Raw genomic sequence first — 20808 nt, forward strand, 5'->3', positions numbered from 1 at the left:
TCCAGTAATTCTCCCACAAACTTCCAGTGCCTCTGGAGTTACAATGTGTTCAGGGCTACAGACCAATACTGTAAACCATTGAAGGGTAAAGGGAAAATTTTGGCTGCTCCAAGATCATTCTTTTCCAAGTTGAGGGATCCTTCCATACACATCTGTGTGATTTAGACCCTGAACATTTTCAAACCTCACACTAGGCATCACTGCTCTTATTCCATGAAAAGACATTACAGAAGAGGGTAATCAAAATATATTTTCCATATTTGATATTGGATCTATGTTTTGTGGCAATCAATCTGTAAGAATGTGCACAGAACACAAGATACCGTGTACTCTGGAAGTGTCTGCCACTTGCTATCTGAACAAACAGGTGAAGAAAAGTGAAACAAACAACACTGGTGGTGTCAGGTGAGGCAGCATTTCTGTCATACTGATAAATGGCACACTAATCAGAACCATAAAACCCTTAAATTAAAGAAAAAAGAAGAATAAACTGCTCTTAACGTTGTACTAAAAATCTTCTCTCTATAGAAAAGCTCTGCAACAATGAAAAAAGCATTGCTGGCAGTCCGAGGCAGCCCCTACAATAAAGCAATAATTGGTACAACTGCAGACAGAGCAATTTCTAATGAAAGTAAATGCAGAGTTAAATGGCCTCTTACCAACCCCATGGACAACACCACGCGTATAGCACATACAGTGTTTTCTTTCCAGGTGCACTGAACCATGACAAACATGCATTGTTTTACATAGATACAATTTCACACACAAATTGTCATCACTCTGGTCCTTCAGCCATTATTAGAGTGAGGCAAGTTTACTTAGGGTTGAGTTGAGTCTCTGTGAATTTTACACCCATCTCCCCCTTTCTACAGTTTCACCACATTTTGCCTGAAAATAAGCTAGAAGGGCTTTGTCTTCCTTTCTGTTAAAACCTCTATCTCATTTCCCTTTAACAAGTTTTACCAGTCACAGGACACCAATTATCTTATAGTGCCCTGGTTGCTTCTAAAATAAAGACATACAGACAAAAAACAGATGAATATTCATGAGTTGAATATTGAAGAAACTGTACACTTCTAAATATTAAAACCAAGTCCCTTTTCTTGAATTATCATGCCCTGTCTTTACAGAAATGAAACAGACTGGGGATAGGTTTGGGTAACCTTTCCTGAAGATCTTTAACAGTAGGATTCATACCCTATAAACTTGCAAACATGTCATATAGCTATTAAACAAGCCTTTGATCTTAAGCTATGTTGGTGGCATTGGGTAGGATATTGTAGACTTTAAGCCTCCTAAGGAGAATTCTTCTGGGAATATTTCCCCCTTTGAATTTTATACACAGCAAATACTGTGAGGGATGCACTTCTGTACCCCACACATCACTTCTCTCTTCAGTAAAACCCAGCAGTCTTCTGTGTTAGAACAACTACTGCTATTCCATGCTTTGGTAAAAGTAACCCACTTGTACTAAAACACCAATAAATCTTCTGATGTCGCCATAAGGAGACTGTCAATCAAAATCAGACTGAACTGTAACATCAGCTTCCCTAAAAACTTAGTTTCAAAGACCAGAGCTAATCTGCCAGCTTCCACGCTTCCCCTGTTCAGCCAGTTTGACACTGTTCAACTCTGCACTTGTGCTTTTGCCTCTTAAGCACTTTGAATTATAACCACCCATTTGATCTGAACATTTTAGCATTTTCCTTCAGCACTTGGGTGCTTCTCCATGAGAATTTAATGTTTTGCCTTGGTTTGTGTTCCCTGCTAGGCTGGCATTTGGATATTGTCAGTACTTCAGTGTCTTGCCTCAAAGCTTCTCCTTATTGCGAAGCTCCATTGCCACAGTTTCTTTGAACACATTCCCTTCCTCCTGGCACTTTGCCTTGGTATTGCAGCATATTCATCTCAGTACTGTGGTGTTCCAACCATCCACTTCTACAACCCTGCCATCACAACTACAAAATTCTCCTCCAAGATTCTGCTCTAATTCTTTCCTACACAGGTGGTTCTTTTCAGCCCCACTGTAAATTTTCCACAATTAAGGCAGACATGGTTCAGACAGCAGCACAACACTGTGCTCCCAGGTAACACCAGGCACTCTCCTCTGTCCCTCCACCCCATCCAAAATAAAATGGGCAAAAATGAATGAATGAATGAATGATCATCAGCTCCTTATATAGTAAATCCAAGGGTAAGGTCTCTTAATGATCAATGTTGGTGCTTTCTTTTGGAAAGAAATAGTCACGTAGAATTCCAAATACTGATAGACTACCTCTTCCTCGGTCAGGATCAAGCTGTCATGAAACTGATTGTTTCATGAAAAAAATACACTAATACAGATTAATTTACCAACGTTTTTCCAAAGTCGGCCGCTTCACTGAGCAATCCATGCAAAAGTTAATACATTAGACATTCTCAAAACAAACTAAGCATCTCTTAAACTCTGAAAATATTTTGTTTCATTAAATGCACCAAGTTGAATTTTTATACATGTCTGAAAAACAGAGATACTGTAACTTTGAGTGGCATATGCTAGATACAATCCATGTTTTTTATAAGCTAGCACAGCTCAACTGACACCAATCAAGATGTGCAGATTCATATAGTTGTAAGAAAGCCTTATACATATATGAATGTTTACATGAGATACTGTAAATATATTCAGCTCTCTTAACACTGTATTTATTTTTGAAGGAAAAAAAAATATCCAGGATTACAAATTCCTTCCTATAAAAACTTGTTCAAAAAAACAGTGGCAGGTTTGGCTTTGGTGTTTTTTCCCCTCATCTCAGTGATCTGTTTGTTAGAGTTCTACCAGCAACACACTGGTCAGTCAGATGAGAGAATCACATCAGGACCCCATCACAAGCCATCCAACTTTTAAAACTTACTCTTCAGTTAAGTGCTGTGCAAGAGAAAGAAAAAAATACAACAAGCAATGAACAACATTCCTATTACAGTCCTCATCGTGTCCTGAAAGCAGCAGGGTTTTGAGCTAATGGCAACATGCAGCTATTTACAACTTGTTAATCTTAATGCTGGGCTTATAGAGCCAAACTGTCTGTGCACTAGCTGGCATTTTTCCTAAAATCTTGCAAGCCTTTGCGAAGGAAATAGTCATAGGATTGCAAATCATCTCTTGGCACATATTGCTTTTATAGCAAGAAATGTTCCTTTTAGGGTCCATATCTGTGGAAAAGTAGGAGTCAGTGGGAGACAAACAGGTGTAGAAAGGTGGCAGTGGATAATGGATACCTAAAAATTGGCAAAATGCTTTCCAGTCATCTAGAGAAATGACAGTACAAATGTAAATTCTTATAAAAGGAAACATAAAGAACATAAGATCTAACACGTTGCACCACTGATATTTAAGACATACCCAAGCACAACGCCAGCACAAAACACGTCACAAGGCTTTTTCATTAATCTTCCACCAACAGGCCACATCACAAAAATTATTCTACATGAATGAGTACATTCCTTCACATTTTCTGACATTTCGGTTTTAAGCTAGAGCAGACTTGACGTCCTCATTCTTGTCTTGATTTACCTTCATCGTCAGGCACACTGTTACAAATGCCATGGCTGAGGTTTGCTCAAGAGGATTCTGCTCATGGGTATTTCAGGTCAGAGATGAATTTTCACTGGGACTGCTTCATGAAGAAGCTTGTTCAGAACCTTTAAGCCCAATGTTTAGCTCAGACCAAGGACATAAGTTACAATTTTCATGACCACAGCATGTCCATGCATAGACATTGAAACACACACACACACTTCTAATAGAAAAAATAGAATAGACTAAAATTCAATGCACATACACTTATCTAGGAAAAAAAATAGTACGGAGTAGGTAATCTTTACAAAATACTAAGAAAATTCAGCAGAAGTATTAATCCTCTTGGTGTCAGAGTGATTTCATTTTGGAGTCTTGAATATTTCCAGTATGACAATAGGATCAGGTTCACAGTCATGTACTAAACTGGTAACATCATGTTGTGCATGGCAGTGTCAGCTGAAATGCACACTGTTCATAATGATGAGGCACTGTGAATACAGCAGTTTGTTATGCATATTATTTGCAAAGGGGGTGACCTCTTGGAAAGCTGAATGACTGTGAAACTACTTCTGTTATGTCCAACAGATGCGGTTGGGACACAGTTCACATTTCGTTGTTTTTCAAGTTTTCAGTCCATTTGTGTTTCACTGAAGAGTTACACCACCAAAACAAAACTAATGCCGAAATTCACCCCAGCTGCAAACTGTCTTCTCCATGGCAGGCCTGGAGTTTTCTGAAGAAGCAGGAGATATTAACTACAAAAATATGTTCAGTGGAATCTTAGGTGACCAATTAAAATATTTGAAGGAACAATTCTTCATTTATTAGTTTAGAAATACTTTTTGAGCAGTATATTCAAAATTGTACCCTTCACTGTCTCTGTAATACTCCGGATTAAAAAAAAAAAATTATTAACCAAACCTTTTCATCACAAATTATAAACTTTGTCTAGCATGATGCTGGGTCAGTCAAGCTTGAGGGCATAATCAAGGGTACGAAGTGCCTCATGGAAAGGCAAATCTTTTAGCAGCCCTGTGCTGTCACTGTTTAGATTTACCAAAAAAGTAACTCATCTGAGGATTGAATTTATTTATTTGATCTACAGACCTCTTAACAATTAATTTTTATTTGATTTAGAAAAGCAGATTTCCAACACAAGGCCCTCCAAGTTGATTATCTATGCAGTAAAGGCTTTTTTCTTCCACTCTAATGCTTTTTTTAATCTAGAAATGAAGGAAACATTTGTCTCAGGCTTCTTCCCTTCAAATTCAGATCAATGCTGTCTTACCTATAAAATTCTCCAAAGGAAACAGTGGAACTGGTTCTCATCTTGCAAACAGACTTACTTTTAATCATACGTATTTCATTGCAGACTGCAGCAGTACAGACCATTTAAAGACAAACAGCTCTTTGGTCTGTAAATCATCTTTAGGGTTTCTGTTTCAGAATAAGTGTACAGATAACTCACATTCATCTTCTCTTTAATGATTACTCCCAGTAGAATGTTTACAGCTTTTTTAACCTGTAAATCTGATGAATCTCTCAAGAGATTCATTAAAAACTTGAACAGGATTTTCTTCTCCTACAACAAACAATACTCTGGTAACATTTTCTAATAATGAACACATTCAAGGGAAATTGAAAATCCGTGATTTCCCTGTGGTTATACAGCCCATACATACATCTATGATGGTAACTATACATTTAAATTGCACTCTCTTGCCTAGATATCATTGCAATGATGTAATTTTTTTGAGATTTTTTTTCCCAAAGAAGGGAAGGATCAGAACAACTGTCTGTGTTCTGAATTTCTGGGTACCATCGTATATTTTCATAAATTGTAGTTGCACCAATGCAAAGCCAAACAGAATCTGTTCATAATGTCCCTTATCCAGAGTATTCAATATGAAGTTTCTACACTGAACACTTGTAATGTCTTAATTAAGACAGTGTGGATTAGCACTATAAGTAGCTCACTTTATATCCAAAGCTCACCATGTACAGTTCTATGTCCTATTCCTTGACCATCAGTCAAGGAGTAGCTTTTGCTGAATTAGCATCAGTTCATTCTGGTTCATCAGGGCATTTCTGTTACCAAGACTTATCTCATAAAATAGCCCATCCCTAAATACAAGATGGAAAAAAGTAATTGGTAAATGTTCCCAGTCGAAGGCAAAAATAGAAACTGAAATGATAAAGAGTAACTGAAAACCAGTTCATCCCCTCCTCCAGACAGGGAAAAAAATGGAAAAAATTATTTTCTGCTGGAGATGACTAATTATATTGACATTTTTTATATTCAGCACCATCAGGGTTGATAATCTCAAAGCAAGTCTAAGCCCTATGCTAAAATATGTGCTAATGAGTAGAGAGTGCATGTTGCAGATCTCTTCCTATGGCACACACTTTTTCTATAGAATATTCTGCATATTTAGAATATTCTTTACATTTACAATATACTGTAGATCAATATTTCATTCTTAAATTTTCTAGTAATGGAAACACAGTCTCTACGTAAGATGCCTCCTGGAATTCAAGGAAACTTTGATTTAGCTCCTTGGCCTACCAAAGATTTCCCTGTACACCATCTGCTCTTTTCATTTATTTAAAATCCACATCTGCAGGGTTCTGAAAATATCAGACTGAGAGTGTCTAATGGTACAAATGCAATACACATTTTACCACACATTAATTAAGACAAACAAATAATTAGGACAAGAAGCTTTCCTCAATGCAATCTGAAGGAAACAGTCCATGATTGTGGAACAACTTGGTTTAATGACCAACAAACTGCATGCAGCTGACATTTATTGAAATATTTCATAACACCTAAGTATTTTTTAAAGGAAACAAAGTGTTCTTTTTGGGACAACAGAAACAAAATGGTACAGCAAGAGTCAAGGATGGAAAACACTGAGTATATTCAGGATTCTGATGAGCTTTCGGTTTAAATTGGTCCAAATAAACTAACACAAACCCATAGAAGTAATTTTTAACCTATATTTCAGTTAGATTTAGTATATGCAGTGTTATGATCTTTTAAGATATTTAAAAAAATACCAATGACATTGTGTTCCACAGACAGCATGGAAAGTAAGTGCAAGTACCTGAAATGAAGAAATACTCTAATCTAGCTTTAGCAACAATCATGAAATGCTGGTTCAGATTCAGGTACCTTCACTGCTTTCCAGTGCACAATTTTGTTTGACTGTGTGCGTTGATAAAAAATTCCATGATGAAACAAGGAGTAAATTAGAGCTTCTGTAACAGTAAAGATCCTTTTTAGAGATTTTTAAGAACCTTGGTTTCATTTACAGTGGTCTTCTATCTACTGAAAGTGCTTAAATTTCTGTACATAAAAATATTGTCTATTCTCAGGTTTTATTCTCTTTTCCTCACAGTCACACATTGTTAAGTCCCTCTCTAGAAACTGCATTTCTTGCATTTTTTTAGGGGACTTGTCAATCAACCTCCAGACACTCTTGTAGTCAAGAGCACTAAACGATCAACATGAAGCATCAGCAGAACACTCCTCACAAATACAAACAAAATTACACTGGAACAAATGCGTCCACCCAAGAAAACCCTCAGGAAAAACTAAATTAACAAGTTTGTCTTACAGCTCTGAATGTCAAGTAACTTAGGTTCTGTAGGACTAAGGGAAAAAAAATCAGTCTCGGATTTTTTTGCCCTCAACTCTGTTAATAAAGCTGAGGGTTCAGCTTTCCAGTTGGCTTTTACAGAAGAACAAAAACACGCAACAGGACTTTCTCAGAAAGAGAAAGGAAACCAGAAAGTGTTTCACAGATCAAAAGTTGTACTTCAACCTGTATTCAGAACAGCACAGCACAAAGACGGCGAAGAAACGACCTGTTGAAGTGGCAGCCTGTGAGTATAACCCCAGCTGAAGGAGGCCTCCAAAATTACACTAAATAGCACACATTGAGACAGGAATAGTAACCAATGCTGAGATCCACATCCCAGCACAAAAATAACAGCTCTCTTCTGTTCACTGGTAGGTTTCTCTTCCTGCTTCTCTCTTCTTCACTACCTGAACAAGCAGAACAGTAAGGACATAGCAAGCTCCTGAATTTCAGCCAAAAAAAATCACAGTTGAGACAAAGCAAAAAGGTGTGACCTATATAGAGGAGTCAAAGTCTTTTTAAAGGACCAAAGAGAAGTTCAGACTGGAAGACACCTCTAGAGAGCCTGTCTAGCCAAACCTGCTTAAAGCTTCTAAGTTACATCAGGTTGCTTAGGGCCTTAGGTCAAGCTTTGAAAATTTCCACTGATTCTTCTGAATATTAAGTGAACATTTTTGTAGTGTGTAAAAAAGGAGAAACTGCTTCAAGTATTTCTTTTGGTTCACTACCAAGATTATTTTATGTGCTTGCAGCACTTCATATCGCTAGGAAACTCAGATAAGCACAGAGTTTGCAGTCAGGAAATATAAAATGGTAAAGGATCTGGTGCAAATTAGGATGCAGAATGCAGCCTAAAATCACACTGATGTCAAGGACAACAGGCAACTCTTCATTTTGACAGAAGTATGTAACTCCAACTAGGGCTCCCATTTACAGAGTCCTTCATAAAACTGAGTAGGAGCTCCAAAATCCGAGAAAGAGAACAGCTGTTGCCAGCCCACAAAGGATTTGACATGTTTCTCCCTCCAAAAGTTACAGGGGAAGTTGTAAGAAATACTCCAGTCCAAGAGTATGTATTAAAAGAAAAGGAAAGGAGGAAAATCTGCCACAAACGAGGTTCACAAAGTGATGCATGGCATCCTAAATCTGGTCTTTTGGATCACAAAATAGTCTGTTAAAAATGCTAATTCCCTCAGCCATCAGACTAAGACATATCTGAGCATATCTAACATTTGTGAGGCTTATCATGAGGTATTTTACTACCATAGTAACCCACTGAAGTTGTTTTCAAGAGTATTTTCATTTCAACTTCACTGTTCCTTAGAGGTTTCCTACACTTTATCTGTCTTCCCCAACGGACATACACTTGTAGTGCCACATGTTAGATCTTTATCATCTACACATCACATATACAGTAGGTAAAGAGGTGTCCTGACCAAGTTATCACTTTAATAACTGAGGAATCCTGAACTTTTCAGAAAGTTGGCTGATTAACACCTCCATCAACAACTGCCTCACAGTTCAGCAGATCAGCAAAGTGGTGACTTTTGCTTCAGTAATGACTAAATCAAGACACAGATCCAATAGTCTGAAGTGACTGCATTTCCAGAATTTAGTTAATCCTGCAGTAGCCACACAGTACCACCTGCCAGCCTCCCTTAAATCACTTACTCTAAATCTTTTTCCAATGATTTCTTTTGAGCTTTTTTAGCATTTATAATACAATAGAGCCTAAAAGTACTGCACCTGCCAAAATGAATTACATGTAAGGAGCTGAGACTGTACACATTTCTTGCAGACTGATGTTGTACAATTTTTGATTCAGACATTATTTTTTAAATACTCTTTTTTGTTAAGTGCAGTACAACAAAAATACAAACACTGGCATTAAGTGGACTCATAACAAATGGCATTTGTATGAAGCCAGATTAGGCTTTCGTTGAACTTGACAGGAAAATATTCTGGGTTTTTATGGTTTCCCATTGGTGTTAAATAATAACCAAATCCTGAAATCTGAACTATCAAGATAAAAAGTATCCAAAGGAAGTAGCTATGGGACAGTTGATCTAGTAGATGAAGCCAAGCAGTCCCAACTAGCAATAATACCTTGTTAATTAAGATTTTCTAGCAATTTAAAAGTACCCTACACAGTGATTCCAAAGTGCAATACTCAAACACAACCTTGAAGCCAAACTCCATTCATGTTAGGGACTGAATCTGAGCTGTGTAATGCAATACAATCACAAAAAAAGCTGTTCTAGCACAATAAATTTACCAGTATATTTACTTTTTTTTTCCAACTTAATGAATAATACAATGGATCTCAGGTTTGGCTCACCATTCTATAAGGAATCTATGATTCTTTGAAGAAAAATGAACTGTTTTTATCATAAATTCTGGTAAATTTCAGCCAGTTCTTTTCCTTTTTATAAACTTCCTTCAATGTTTTAACTTCTGTTTATTGCCTCAGTTTGTCTGACTGGATTTTAAAGTTTAGATTAACAGAAAGTAGAAAAAATCTCTTTTTCTGACTTTAGTTCTTCCTTAGTGTGATTCTCTTAAAAAATAACTGTCACTTTTTCCAGTGCTGGGGGTTCCACTCAGTTAACTGGGCAGGCTGGTTGATGCTTAAACATGTCTGTTTGATGAGCCACAAAATACAGGGTGTTAAATAATTGGCCCAAAACTCAACTCTCATCCTGATATAATAGATTAATTTCTACGACAATGAATGATTAATCTATGATTAATTTCCTAATTCTTCTGCTGCTGCTCCTCCTCTTTAAGTGTTTAAAATCTACTTGAGTAAAATAAAGTTGATTAAAAGGACATAATCATTCCTTTAAAAAGTTTATTTTGTGCAACCTTGGTAAGAACTGGTAATGTTTTTAGTTCAAATTCATAGTTTCCTTTTAGGTTTTGGATAGAATAATCATCCTTGGGTTTCACCATATTTTGAATATTGAATGTGACTAGATTTAATGTCCCTAATATTCAAAGAAATTTAAGAAAACACGGATGAGGTACAGACTGTTACTATAACCAGACATTAACCAAAATAGCACTGATTGCAAAAACACTTCAAAGATTCTGAAAGCAGGGAAGTTTTGGGCTCTGTCAGAAACCAACTCGCTTTGAAAATGGAACTTACACACCCAAACTATGGAAGTCCTTTGGAAAATACTAATCCTGCTCAGTTCCATAGTAAAATTTATTAATTTACTGCTTTTCAACTTCAATTAACCAACCTAATTCAAAGACAATTCAGTAGAACTTAAAAAGAGAGAAAGAGTGGGTGCCACGTAGATTCAATTTTCTTTGTTTTCAGTGCCAGAAGAAAGCAGGAATTTTTAAGTGCTTTCATTAAAACATTCAAAACTCTTTAGAGAGTCACTGGTATTTAGTCACCAAGAATCTCTCTCCCTTTAGCACACAAGTTTCAGGTTGTTCAGTGAGCCCATAGCTCAGCACTGACGCAGAGCTACAGCCACAAGATGTTACTGGCTCACAGCTCATCAGGAGGCTGCCAATGTTTGACATATTCAACCTTATTCCTCAGCTCAGAACACAACAGTTTCTGACCAGAGACACAAGTCATGCATTTCTTTGAAAGTATTAGTCTTTGGTTTCTGACTCGCATTTATTTTTTTAGAGCGGTCAATTTTATTTTTTCCTGATATGCCAAATGTCTTTTTTCTCCCCATTTCCATCTTGAAACACCTTAAGTTAATGTTCTGTGAACTGATCTCAAATATACTTTGCATTATGTTTTAGGGTACTTCCAGAGCAGTTCATGGAAATGGTTTTCTTTCTATATGTAGATAAAGCTAAACAGTGAAAGACACAAACTAACTGATATTTGACCAAGCATATTGTCAAAAAATAAATAACTGTACAATTCTGTAGCCTTTGGAAGAGAGATTTTAAATTATTTTTTTGCTAAGAAAGTGTGATTTAAGGTGTTCTCCTAGATATAGTGTCTTTTTATAGGGCTTATATGTGAAAAATGAGAGGGTGTGGATGAATATGTGAATACCAAATATATTAGAATAGTTCCATTTTTTAGTCATTATTCCAGACTGATTATATGCAATTTAAATACACTTATTTCCCAGTGTCTAAGGACCCTTCTGTAACTTCCATTGCTCAGATTTCACTAATGCCATAAACAACTACACACATGTAAGTGCGAGATTTTTTTCCCTGAAGTTTCGTGTGGAATAATAGAAGATAAAGAAGTAATAACTGTTACTTCAGCTGCTATTTTGTCAGAGGATCAGGCCATTCTGAATTATCTTAGAAAACTGTAACAAACAAACTGGGACAACAAAACCCTTGATTTACCTTATATACAATTTTCTTTAATAAGTCATAAAATTACAGATCTCCTGAACATGAATTTTAAACAGAGTTCTCTGATAATGAGACATGAATGCACACGTGTCTGACAAGCACTTCACTGATCTCTTGTAGCAGAGTCTCAGTTACAGGAAATTATTACAAAACCCTTCACTGGAAACCATTCATTCTGGTAGAGTCTCACATGAAGACAAGGCAGGGAGATGAAGAGAAAATGAATGCTATGCATTTCTTTCCCAGTTTTGCATCCCTGAAATTACTAATGTGTTGCCTTGCACTCTAGATTTTTATTTACAATGCTGCCATGTACATTTTCCAAAAGTCAATTAAATGACTGACAAAGTAAAGCCGTTACTCCATTACTCCACAGCTTTAGTTTCATCCTTATATTGTGCATATATTTATAAAGTACTGACAGCAACTATAATCTGAACAAACTACTATAGTGAGGCCTCAAATTATTTGAGTTCAGAGTTATATATGCACATTACAGTTCCTGTTAAGTCATCATTTAATGAGGTTTCCAAAGACCAGAGTTCCTCCACACTTTTCTTTAGAGAATGCTATGGCAGGCTCTTTGGCTATTTAGTGTTGACAAGTGCAGTCTAGGCTTTTCATCACAAACATCCTACAAGTGCTAGGAAAATCCCTTTCCAGTTTGTGAATCCAACCTGAACCTTGCCATAATGCCTCCTATTGAAGCTGCTCTCCATTTCAGGAAGAAAACTACCATCACACCTAAGGAAAACCAACGACCCAAGTAACCATGTGTCTGTCAGGACACACAGCTTCATACTTGCCAGAAGAAGAGAGATACATACTTTTTTAACTGCAAAAGCAATCCCAGAACCTGCAGAAGTTACTAAACATGACTTTTACTTCCATTAAGAGAGATAAAATTCAGTTTCTACCTAAAGTCATGGAACTTCCTTTTTTAGGACAATTATAAAAAAAAGTGACCTAATGACATCTGAATTACAGGCTAAGGGCAGGCAGTTGGTTTCTTTATAACTGCTTCCTATGCTCCATTTTATGGAACCTGCAGTTCTGTCATATCCCAAATATGTTACTTTTCTTTGGGTGGACCTCTATGTTCCTTGTGCCAGGGACTACAGCTGGAAACAAGAGTGTGTGTGGTTATAGTGTGCCCACGTATGTGAACACAGATCCAGCAGATCATAGATTTCCATACATATACATTTATTTATTTAACAAGATAGCACAGTTGGTTAAATGAAACATGCTGTGCCTAAAGCATTCCAAACTTTTGCTTGATTTTCTTCCCTTTAGTATATATTTCCTCCTACTTCAGTAGACAGCATCAAGCGTATATAATTACTAATTAAATTCTTACAACAATAATAAAACTATGTCCTTAAGGATGCAACAGATAAACACTGATATGCAAACAGACTACATCACCAGTGACATCTTATTTCTAGACCAGCTTGGAGGAAGAAAATCTTCCCCAAAACAACCATATCACATCAAAGCAGTACACAACTCAAGATGTTCCCCTGGCAGGAAAATGAAGCAAGTGAAGTTTCTGAGCACGAGGAGCTGTCATGTTAAACCCCCGAGCAATGGGTTTTAAAGACAGTGGGCACCTCTGGTTGTAATTTCACTACTGAATTTGGAAGTCTCCAATGATTTCGGCATTCATCTGCCTCTCTAACAACACATTAAGTTCTCTGATGATCTGGCTATGTAAGTTCCCTTGAAATTATATAATCATTGCAGAGTCTATCGCAATTTAAATGAAGGAAAACAACAGCCATTTAAAAAGAACCTCTTGGAAAAGTTAGTAAAGCATTTGCTGTTCAAGAGGCTGAGTTCTGCCACTCCTGCAAGCTAAACCCCTTCACACCTATGCCTTCTATACCACATGAACAGGTAGAACTCCTAAAGGAGTGGCAGAAGTTCAAGTACGTACATTACGTAATGCAAGAAGCACTTATGGAAGGCCCTGTTCCAACAGGAATCTTTTCACATGCTGCAGGAAGATTTGACTCAGGTCATGTTTGATCAAGGCTAAATCTTGCATAATCTATGAGAAAACATACATTTCGAACAGTATCAGAACTAATTTTCAACAGGATTTTCTTAAAGGCAATAACAATAGACTTCAAAGGAAAAGAATGCTTAATTATGACACAGTTACAGAAAACGCTTCACAGTTTTCTACTTACTGTCAAAACTACCATGATTTGATTGTATCCACATAATAAATCCCACAGTAGTTTTTCATCTGTATTCTAATTTTTACATTAACTTTTCCTGGTTTCACATTACTTGCCTGTGTATCTGCAAGAAGCATGACTTTTGAGAACATCCAAGAAAGATACGGTCACTGCTACTTCACTGCACTGGTGAGAGACAACAGTTACAAACTCCTCAGTGATCTCATTACAGAAAGAGGTAAGTGGGACAGAAGAATATAAATCTCCCTTATGAATTTTTATGTAAATGGCAACACTTTCATTCAAACAATACTCATTTATTTCATCCAGTCCAAAACACTTGGAATATAGGAAGCTGTGTCTAGAACTTGCTACTTGAACATTGCTATTACATAGCATGTGCAACTGTATCCTTGAACCCGGGTGTATTTGTAATTCCAGTCTTTTCACTTCTAACCTGAAATATGCCAGAAGTCATCATACTTTACACAGATGAAGCCACTACTTCTGAGACAGGTGATTGGAAAAGACTCTGCGCTGCTTTAGAAGAAAGAGCTCTGTTTAAGTGTAAATAGACCGTTGATGGGAAGCAGGATTACCGGGATGGTTGCTCCCGGGTGGACTACCTGGCAAGTGTGCTTTAGCAGCACATCCCCCAAATGCTTTCAACACCTGCGTCAGACAATAAACACCATTCAAAAGTGAATGGTTCTCTTTGGCTCATTGAATGGAAAACTTCACCGGTTACAATGCAAGGTTTGGGGTTTGTTTTTCTTGTAACTTAAGCCTCAAAAGAACTGTCACCAGAACATCAGTTCTGATGCAATGTGAGGCTGAACCATTAAACTGAGATCTGACTAATTTCTGCTTTGAGCCGGTGCTGTTAGCCTTTAAGAAAAGTCCCACTGCCCGCTTAACCATCAGAGGCTGGTTTAAAATCCAGGTAGAAACACTTACCTGGATCCACAAGGTGCTTTCCAAATTTGAGAGATTTGTGGTTGAGTTTTTTTCCCTTTTAATCTCTACGTTTTTCAGACAGGTATTGTTTTCTACTAGTTTTTCTATAAATTCAACTTAATGGTGCCAAATGTTATTAGACTTCATTGTTTAGGATATATTTATTTTTTTACTATATGAATGCGTCCAACTTAAGCTTGGAGCCTGTCCTAAAACTAGCTGTTAAATTCCTAAGCAAATGATGTTTTAATGGAAAGACTGACATACTCTTAACTATGGGAGCATGAATGGCTCCAGTATGAGATTACTCAAGTCCACGTAGAATACAAATGCAATACAGGACCACAGGTTCAGATCTTTGATCTCTTTTTTTACAGAGGCTGTGATGTATAAAGCCAATTCCACTGTGCAGACAGTACTACACTGAATATAAATTATCCTTTAACTATAGCAAGGCTCACATTTAAAGAAATGCTGCAAGGATGAACAATGCAGCCATGAAGCAGAGTTCTTCTGTAGCAAAAATACAGACTAAGATCTGCATGGATAACCATGGTTTCAAAAGACAAGATTTTTCCACAGCTGTTATTTGATAAAAAATAGAGTAAAATCTGGAGTATTGGATATACGGAAGTACAGTTAAAGCACACTGCTTGCTCTTTCTATTGAAAAAGTGAGCTAGGAATACTTGCTTTATTGCCCAGATTAACCATCATTCCCCTAAGAGGCATAAAAAAATTATTTTAAAATGTGGAAACCAACAGTCTCAACTGAATATGGCTTGAAATTTAAACACATCTTTTCCAGATATCTCTTTAGAGGAAGAACCTTCTGCCTACTGAGCTCCCTGGAGTTTAGCCATGAATATTCTAAATCCATCTCTCACAATTCACGAAAAGTTATCTTTTGCCAAAATAAAATGCTTAACAGGAATTCAATGTGCTTACACTGCTTTTCGTCACTTTATTTAAAATCAGTGTTTCTGTCTCAACTTTATGTCAAATATAAAGGAAGAGTTGTGGAAATATTACCTCAGATTTTATACACAAATGGGAAAACAAATTACTTCTGAGAACATCAGATATTTGGCTTTGGTTTATTCTATATAATTTTGAATTTAACCAGCTCTTTTGCAGTTACCCATAGGTACTATTGAGGATTCTTATAGGAATTTCTCTTGTGTTTACATCAGTTGTAACTTAGGCGCTTCTCAGACGTGGTGCTTCCCCACTCCGTGATGTTTCTTTGTATGCCAACTTTGTTTGTGCGTGTGGGAATGTTAGTAAATAAATAAATAAATAAGTAACTTTGTTGCTTATCTTACCTCTTATGACCTGTGTTGCCTGGCAGACCAATGCTACTTCCACTGCAGACAAGCAAAAAGTTAAAATTTATCTTTCACTTAATCTTTTTGTTCTCTTTAGGTTTCCTTTCAGTAAGGCTTGAAGAAGGTGCTCTTTGTGGCTCAGTTCTCTATGCCAGAATGCAACTGAGCACAAAACGAATGCAAGGGTGAGCTGATAGTATCTACTGTCCTCAGCTCTGCTTCGGTTCAATAAACTTGAACATCTTCTCCCCTCCTTTGCCGATTGAGATAAGCAGCAACAATTACTCAACATGTATTATCAACTCAAGCTCAAAAAGGCAGGATCAGCTGAGCCGACTCCATCTCTCCCAGTCTCACAATTTCCTTCAGTGTCCGAGAGGGGCAAATGGGTCCCCGTTTGCCCCTTGACATGCACCTCACAGCTACGTCTTACAGGCAACTACACCCAGGTTGCAAAAGGAAAGTGAGATAAATCCTCTGCTTTCCACATCGCCTGCAAGGTTTCTGCTTATAGCCAGCAGGCTGTAAGCTCTGTGCCATGATGGCAAAAGTCACAGACGAGCCATCCTTCTCTTCCCCAAACGATCATATTCTCTCCTTGTCTGTCTGGGTTCTCCTCTCCCCTTGCCTTTCTGTGGTCTCCATAGCTGAAACCAAGAATTCATTGGGCATCACTGCAATGCCTCTACCCAATTCTAACTGTATCCAGAGCTTGAGTCAATTAAAATACATTTCAGCTTGATCTGGGTTTTATCCCATTCCAGTACTCCACATACACAGCAACTTTAAGCTTACAGACATCCCTTCATGGTTCAAGAAAATCCTTCAATCAAAGAACTTCATTTACAATCCAGCACAGTTTTTGCTTTCTCGGCTCTCCACAGCAGCCTGGCATTTTGATGCAATCCTCATTTAATGCAATCTCCATTACAGGATTATGATCACATCAATAAAATGTTCCATATGTTTTTTTTCCCATCCCTCTCCCTCTCTCATTAATAGTAGGCACTATATCTGCAAAAAACAACAAATCACACAGGCTGATGGGATGCTCTAGGGAGGTAGCGGGGGTACACATTCAACAAAATGCAGCAGCCAATGCAAACTGCCCATCAGAGACTGAGACCGTGGATCTCCTCATTCCTGAGCTATGCGAGTTGCTCAGTGTCCGCGCCGCGAGCACAGATCCTCGCCGTGCTGTGCTATCAGACTAAAAATAAATACAGCTTTTGCATTCACTTGTGAGCTCCGTGTACTTTGCACAGGAGCAGACTTTCATCGGTTCCAGCCTATCCATACTGTTCTGAATGAACTGCTAATGCTCTGCTTCAAAGGGGGATGCTGGACAAAAGATATCATATAAAAGGCTACAAAAAATCCCTCGTTTCCCCAAGACCCCTTCTTACCTTCAGCGCCTTCTCTGCACAAGATGTGAATCTACATGGGCTCCTCAGCACATCATCAAGGCGTTTATAGTAGTGAAGGCTGCCCCACTGCATGGAAGTTAGACCGCTTTGCAACAGCAAATCCTCGATCCAAAGCACAAGCCGCTTCTTCCCATGCAGTGTGCCGAGCACGAATCACACACGACTTCCACATAGGGAATAAAATCGTAAAAGAAAGGGAGGGGAGAGAAATAAAGAAGAAAAAAAAAAAGGTATCCTAACTTTTAGGCAACCTGAGTTTGTTTTATTTCTGTTGGGTTTAGTCAATTATCGCGCAGCAGCTGCGATAAGATGGAAAGGTAGAGGATGGAAACCCCGCAGAGGTCCGGCCGCGTAACCCAAGTTGCGCGGAGAGACCCCGAACTCGGAGCGGCTCCGCGGCGCAGCCCGGCAGCGCTTCCCGTCCCTTCCCTTCCCCGGCCGGGCGGCTGTGGGCGGCGGAGCGCCGGGTCCCCCCGCGGGGCAGCCGCCGGCGCTGGGCGCTCGCCCGGCCCCCGGCGGGGCTGGCCCGGTGCTGGCGCGGCGGCCCTGGGCGCCCCTGGGGGCTCGGGCTGCGCTGCCGGCGGCGCCCGGAGCCCGCGCTGTCCCGGCGGCGGCGGCTCCGGCTCCGGCTCGGCTCTGCCGCGGCCGCCCGCGCCCCGCTCTGGCGCTGCCAGCCGGCCCTCCCCGCGGCTGACATCAGCGCCGGGAGGAGGAGCGACGCCGGGGACGCGAATAGCCGGGCCGAGGGGGGTTCCCCCTCCTGGAGCCGCCCTGCCCGCGCTCCTCTCGGAGAATCCCCCGAAAGCGGCGGCGTGCCCGCTCCGCCGCCTCGCCCGGGGGGCGGCTCCGGTCCCCGCCCGGCGCCCCCCGCCCCGCGGTGCTGCCCGGCGGGCGGGTCCCTGCCCGGGGCCGGGGAGCGCCGGCACTCGGAGCGGGGCGGGAGCGAGGAGGCAGCGCTCTCAGCCCGGGGCTCCGGGCAGTCCAGCGCCGGCGGCGCGCCCCTGCCTCCCCCGGCCCGGGCTCCCCGCCTGCACCAGCGCCGCGGCGGCGGAGGAAGGGGCTGAAATGAGGGAGCCCCCCCGGTCCTCGGACCGGCCCCGGCTGGGAGAGCGGCCGCCGCCCCCGGCCCCGCCACCCACCAGTTCCCAGCTCGGCAGCGCCGCGGACGCTCCCTCCGAGCTGCCCCGGCGGAGCCCGGGCTGGGAGCGGAGGAGCCGCCGGCGGAGCGGCCGCCGCGCTCAGGATCCGCGGGGCCGGGCGGGGGGAACTGCACAGGGACGAGGGATGGGGATCGGGGCTCGGGGCCGGCGGCCGAGCGACACCTTCCCCGCGGCGGGTGTTGGGTGCCCGGGGCGGGAGGGGCAGCGCGGGGCGGACGTTCCGGAGGGTTCTGTTTGGTGCCGGGGCTCGGCGGTGCGGGAGACACGGGCGGGGGGGTCGTGCCGCAGCCCCGGGTGGGGACCCGCTGCCGAGGGAGCAGCGCCGGCTTTGAGTCGCCCCGTCGGTCCGGGGTGTCCCGCAGCCGGACCCCGCTCACCCAGAGGGGCTGCGGGTCGGTGGGTCCACCCGGGGGGCGCTGCTCAGAGCGCTGTATCTGGGGGGAGGCGGGTGGTCGTGTCAGGGGGGCGAGATCCCAGCCTTTGGCACGTCAGTTCATTCTGTGTGCAGGGATCAGTGGTGGCAGAGTGAGGTGGTCGTGATGGTGAGTTCAGCTTGCGTGAAAATACAGTGTAATTAATAGTTAATTTGTGGTGTTGATTTTAATAATTTGAGTATCTTGAATTATTTGCAGTATTCTGCCAGATGCCTGCAGTAGGCACTTCTCAGTGAACACAACAATTATTAGTAAATAATTGAGTATTTTTTCTGTACTTGGGTGATAAGACAGTTTTAAACTCTTCTGATGAAGAAAAGACATTGCACTTACCCTGACAGCACACATTTTTCATGTGTCCTTATTTAAAAATAGTATGAAAATGTCTGAAAACCTTGTTTTACCTTCTCCACTCTGTAGCAAGATGTAGGTGATGCCTCACTTTTATCACTATATATAAATGCCAGAATTTCACTGAAATAAAGGTATATAAGTGAGAGGATGAGCGAGTTTTAAAATCAGCTCCTAAAAATCCCCAGTCATTCAGTGAATTGTCTTCATCTTACCTGTTAACTCATATATTCAATGAGATTCTTTGAATATGGACTTGGATTGAACAATTGCATGGTCATTAACCATGCTGAAATACTCCAGAACAGATGTAAAGCCTTTTCTTCTAGGTCATATTTCCATATCGTATTTCAGTCTCTTGACTCTACCCATTGTATTTTACTATACTGGGTGCTAAATTCTATGAATTTAGTGAAGTTGTGACTTCATTATTTTTGTCTCACATACATACAGATGGCAGAGGTGCCTTGTTATGTACAAAGAGAACATTACCCACAAATTAGAGTTCGTGTCCTGGCTGCAGTGCAACACGCTCCTGAGAGTTACACCTACTGCTCAGGCAGACTTTTTATCAACATTTCTGAACATTTTGTAATAAAATGGGATATATATAAATGACAAAAGAATAAAAAATAAAAGCAATATGTTTGGTTTACGTCACAATGGTGGCTTGCAGATGAGGACTGGCTGTCAATCCTGTTAATACCTATTTCATTGAGCTGTCAAGGTGGGTTTCTGAAATTTTGAAAATCAGGTCCATTACAGACAACTGGATTTTACACCTAAGAAGAGGCAATTGGTGAAGGAATTTCTGTGTATCACTTGGACACTGTCATATTCTTGTCCTCCTTGCTTCAGAGTAAATTAAAATAAGGATTATTACTTCACAAAGAAATAAATGACCTACAGAATGGTTTGTCCTGTGCCAGAGCGATCAACTGCAGTAGCATCAGCCATTCTGGAAAGGAAAGCAAACAGCATGTCTGGGGGGGATGACCCATCCTGCTTTCCAAAGTGGTGTCTAAGGATAAGCTACAATGGACCCAGCAGTTCAGCCTCAACTGCGTTTGAAATACACAGCCAGAAGTCAAATTTGGTGAAAATTGTTATTTAATTTAAAAAAAAAAAAAAAACCAAAGCAACAAACAAACCAAAAAGAGTTAGGAGTAGATGGATTATTTAACCAATATTGGAGGGTAACCCTGGAAATGGACAAGAACCCTTCACAAACCAGAACAACTACATCATGAAAATGAAGAATCAGAGTCAGATTAACTCTGTCCATGCAGAAAATGCATCAATTTGCTATGAACAAAAAACGTTTCTTTCTATCAGAAGGTACTGCTGCTACCCTTGATTCAGATCAAGGTCTAAATCCTGAAATTGTTTGTTACTCTGAGCACATGAAGA

At 40.3% G+C, this 20808-nt stretch overlaps 1 protein-coding gene across 5 annotated transcripts in view; it reads right to left on the reverse strand.

Annotated features, from left to right (window-relative positions):
- Nucleotides 1-18060, reverse strand: part of PCDH11X (protocadherin 11 X-linked) — a 459145-nt gene extending 441085 nt beyond the window's left edge. For 2 of the 5 annotated variants that reach the window (XM_051788419.1, XM_051788404.1), the window contains exon 1: nucleotides 17433-18060. The gene's annotated coding sequence lies outside the window, so the exon portion shown is untranslated. Of the gene's footprint in view, nucleotides 1-4847; nucleotides 4946-17432 lie in introns of those variants that run through there. The other 3 variants (XM_051788428.1, XM_051788414.1, XM_051788438.1) reach the window with 3 other exon arrangements.
- Nucleotides 18061-20808: the final 2748 nt, after the last annotated feature.

The sequence above is a fragment of the Manacus candei genome, unplaced genomic scaffold (assembly GCF_025592945.1).
Source record: "Manacus candei isolate 608988 ecotype Guabito, Panama unplaced genomic scaffold, ASM2559294v1 h1tg000003l, whole genome shotgun sequence".
NCBI classification, from domain to species: domain Eukaryota; kingdom Metazoa; phylum Chordata; class Aves; order Passeriformes; family Pipridae; genus Manacus; species Manacus candei.